Below are 4,862 nucleotides of genomic sequence, written 5' to 3'. Positions count from 1 at the left end.
AAAGAAAAGTTTCAGATGCTCTACAAACACACATAGAAATAGTTGAATGACAGGGGCTTGCCAGAAGCCCTGATCCCTGGTTGTGCGTGCGTGTGTGTGTGTGTGGTGTATGTGTGTGTGTGTTAGAGAGAGCAAGAGAGAGAAAGAAAGAAAGAGACAGAGACAGAGAGAGAGAGAGAGAGAGAGAGGGAAAACTTCCACAGGGACCTGCATGCCATTCATTCCACAAGGATATACAGAAGCTGACCCCTGTCCTGCTGGCACCAAGTTGTCTGATGCTGGGCAGTTCAGAATGTAACTTTGCCTTCTGGTGTGAGATCACACAAACAGCACTGGGCCCTGCAGAAAATACCCACAGGCCCTTGGAGTCACAGTCTCAATAGTTCCAAACACTCATGCACTGTGCCCTATGTACTCCAGTTTTAAAAATAGAATCTTAACCTCTAAACTGGCTATAGTAGACCCAGATTAAAGTGAGTGCTGTTTAGAATAAATACTTCAATCTTATCAGGATTAATAATATCTAACAACGGCCGAGGTGCTACAGTTGCAGCACTCTGGGCCAAGGTGGGAGGACTGCTTGAGCCTAGGAGTTGGAGGTTACATTGAGCTATGATCTCATCACTGCACTCCAGCCTGGACAACAGAGCAAGACCTTGTCTCTAACACGCATACATATATACATACATATAAACAAGTGGGCCAGAGGCAGTGGCTTAGGTCTGTAATCCCAACAATTTGGGAAGCTGAGGCAGGTGGATCACTTGAGGTCAGGATTTCGAGACCAGCCTGGACAACATGGCAAAACCCCGTCTCTACTAAAAATACAAAAATTTTAGCCATAGGAGTGATGGCACATGCCTGTAATCCCAGCTATTCAGGAGGCTGAGGCCCAAGAGTTGCTTCAATCCGGGAGGTAGAGGTTGCAGTGAGCCAAGATCACGCCACTGCACTCCAGCCTGGGCAGCAGAGCCAGACCCTGTCTCAAAAAAAAAAGGGGGGGAGGGGCGTGTCAGAATGATGTTTAAATTTTGAGATAACATTATTGGAAGAGTGCAATAACTGACATTGAAAAGGACACTGATTTGTTTCTAAATCATAAAGTTTTATGGATTGTCTTGTGCATAAAACATTTTAGCCGCCAGTTGTGGTGGCTCACACCTGTAATCCTAGCACTTTGGGAAACTGAGGTGGGTGGATCACTTGAGGTCAGGAGTTCAAAACCAGCCTGGCCAACATGGCGAAACCCTGTCTCTACAAAAAATGCAAAACATTAGCAGGGTGTGCTGGCCCGCGCCTGTAATCCCAGCTACTCTGGGGGCTGAGGCAGGAGAGTCGCTTGAACCCTGAAGGCAGAGGTTGCAGTGAGCCGAGATCGCGCCACTGTACTCCAGCCTGGGTGATAGAGCGGGACTCTGTCTCAAAAAATAAAATAAAATTTTTTAGCTTGTTTGTTGTCATCTCTAGCCAATGATTGTAACCACTGTACTGTAACCTCCAATGAAAAAGGACAACTCCAACTGAGAAATCCCCCTCCTTTCCCCTAAACTTTCTTATCAAAGCCTTCCAACTTGTAACAGACTCTTAACACCAACTTTTTGTTGGTGTGCCTTCCCAGGTCAATCCTCACATTTGACTTCCAATAAACCTTTATGAAATTATTTCTGCCTCAACAGACTTAATTTTGGTCAACACAATGATTATTAAACTGTCAAACAAAAAGAAGACTCCACTTTGTCACCAAAACCAAAATCAAGGGTTAAATTTGTGAGGGGGGTGGGGAGAGGGGGATAGCAGAGAGATCCAGCCACTCCTCTGAGATACTCATGACGGTCACTGCTAGAGTCTGTACTTGCTGCACCTTTTGTACCCTCTGTACCAGCTGAAAACCAACCATGATATTCTGATATAATAGGAAATGCATATTTAGACTTCATCTCCTGTTCCTGGCACAGAGTTTCTAAAACCCTTGTAATTTCCTGAGTGACAGGGATGGTAGAAGCATCTTTTGTTATAATATTTGGTCTTAGTCCCCGGTTCCTAACACAAGGCTCTTGGAATCTCTGAAGTGATGAGTGTCTTCTGTATGCTAATAATATGACTGGTGGCTGAGAGGGCTAGGTAGCTTCAGGATGGGCTGGTCACGGGAAAACTATGGCAGGATTAGAGGGTTAGGACTTTCCTCCCCACCTGCAACCTCTAAGGAGGAGAGAGGGGCTAGAGATTGAGTCGATCACCAATGGCCAATGGTTTAATCATGATGAAGCCTCCATAAGAACCCATAAAGTGCCGAAAGACTTCCAGGGTTTTAATCCATTTCCCAACTATTTAATTTTGGGCAAGTTGCCTAAACTCTCTGTGCTTCAGTTTCACTCTCTGTAAAATGGGAAAATAAAGGCACCTTCCTGACAGTGTTACTGTGGAGATGAAATGATTTAGCACAGGTAAAGTGTCTGTAACAGAGCCCAGCTGCCCATTGAGAGTTAGCTCTTACTATTAACCAAGGCCCTCGGGACAATGGCTTCTGCCACAGATAGACGGGGTTTGAGCCTTGAATTCATTATCCACTAGTTGAGTGACCTGGAAACAAGATCACATATCATCTCTGTGCCCCAGTTGCTTTATCTGTAAAATAGAGGTCATAATGGGGCCAGCACCTCCTCAAAAGATATTGTGAGAATTAAGTTAGAAAATTTCCAAAAAGCAGTTAGCACATCCCCAGCACTAAATACCTAAACAACAGCAAGAGTGTTCACAATTAATTAGCTAAACTGATGCTACCTGGTGAGCCCAGTGTCTCTTCTTGGGTAAGTCAATGCTGTTCCACTTGCCTGGTGTCTTAGTGGTTTTGTGTTGCTATTACAGAATACTTGAGACTGGGTAATTTATAAAGAAAAGGAATTTATTTCTTACGGTTCTGGAGGCTAAGTTCAAGGTTGAGGGGGCACATCTAGGTAGGATGGTCTTGCTGGTGGGGACTCTCCGACAGTCCTCAGGTGGTGCAGATAGGTATCACATGGCAAGGGGGCTGAGCGTGCTAGTTAAGGTCTCTTTTCCTCTTCTTATAGGGCCACCAGTCCCACTCCCATGGTAACCCGTTAATTGATTAACCCTTTAATCCATTCATGACAGCAGAGCCTTCATGGCCCAATCACCTCTCAAAGGTCTCACCTCTCCACATTACCAAATTGGGAATTAAACTTCAACATAAATTTTGGAGAGGACAAATACTCAAACCATAGCAGTGACCTGTCCTCTCTGAGTCTCATTCAAGTCCCACCTTGGAGGACATCTGTGCATCTTAGTGATGTTTGCAATGTGCCTGGCTCCCAGCCATTCTTCAACAAGAGTTTTCTAAGAATCTGCTATGTGTCTGAGTGCTGTTCTAGGTGCTAGGGATACAACAGAGAACAAAACCAACAAAGTCCCTGACTCACCCCAGAGGCTACAGTAAAACTCTGGAGCCCAGACCAAACTGGCAGAAAATTAAGAATTCTTCCTGAACTCAGCATCCCAGATTTCCAGGCTATGGTCAAGACCAGGTGGTAAAAATTTCTCCTTTCCAAGTTTAGATTAATAGGAGAAAACATTTGTATGAAGTTAGTTCTCTGGGTTTGTGTGACTTTGATCATTTCTTATTGATCCATCTCTCTCTCAAAGGGTAGCCACAATATTCTTTTGTCTCTGTCTTTTGTGTCATTTGTCATAAGAGGAAGAATCATAGGGTAAAATGCAGGCATACATCCTACAACCCTGTTGTTTGAGTCAGTCTCACAGATTGGTGAGTTTACAGTTCTCACCGGACCAGTTTCCATTTGAACCAACTTTGCTGTGGGTCACCAATGTTTTAAAAAGATGAGATTTTTCTTCCATCTTATCTTGTGTCTTGAGAGCTTGGCTTGGATCCAGTGAGAGCACGTTCTCCCTGGTTTTTCTGCTGGAGTTGCAGGTTGTTGGGCTTGCATCTGTAGGTGGTGAGCTATCAGGATGAGAACCCGGGATACTTTGCCTAGCAACTGTGCTAATTTTCAGAGCTGAGTCTGCGTCTTTTCTCTTTGCCGCCTATTTGTGCTAGGGAAAGTCCTATCCCAGTATTGCCTACCTGGTGTCACAGATTAGTGGGTATGTGATTGAAGGTGTCTCACTTTTGTGGAAGACTGGAGTTTCCTTACCACCTGTGACAACGAATGTCTTCATATTCCATGTCTATCTTTGGGAGTGACCTATTCGGAATCACAGGGGCAATATCATCTGCACCCATTTCAGGGATGTCTCTTTTGTCCATGGTAAAAACTTATCCTCAGCCTGGAAATTTGCCTCTGGGTCTTTCCATCAAAAGGCTTTACGGTTTCTGGGAGTAGGTGTATCATTCAGAGGTCCTATCCACTGATGGCCAGACACAGATCCTTTGGTTTGACATCTAAAATAATCTTTAGAGAGCACTCATCCAAAACAAATATCCTCTTGGTACCTATGGAAAGATCAGATGCAAAGAAGAAAAAAAGAAATGGGAGAGTGCACTTCTGAGAGCAAAAACCCCCTTAACTAGATTAGGAAGCAGAAATCAGACTTAGAATAAAAGTTACGAATTACAAAAGACACTCAGGCAGGTGTGGGACTTATACAAACACTGATAGCCAGCAACTAGCTAACAAAGCCGCCCAACCTCTGACCCCCCAAGAATACACAGCAAGGTTGTTTTACTGCCCCTTACTCTATAACCAGTCCCCATCAGCTCCAGGCATTCCCACGCAATTCCCATTGTGGATGCATTTTGGACCCCCACCACAAAGAAATCTGCACTTTCTAAAAAACGTAAGTAACAATTGCCCTGGGTTTCCAACAGTAAGCAAATGTGCCCC

This window comes from Rhinopithecus roxellana, chromosome 7 (genome assembly GCF_007565055.1).
Source record: "Rhinopithecus roxellana isolate Shanxi Qingling chromosome 7, ASM756505v1, whole genome shotgun sequence".
NCBI lineage: Eukaryota > Metazoa > Chordata > Mammalia > Primates > Cercopithecidae > Rhinopithecus > Rhinopithecus roxellana.
Note: the sequence above shows the minus strand (reverse complement) of the source record.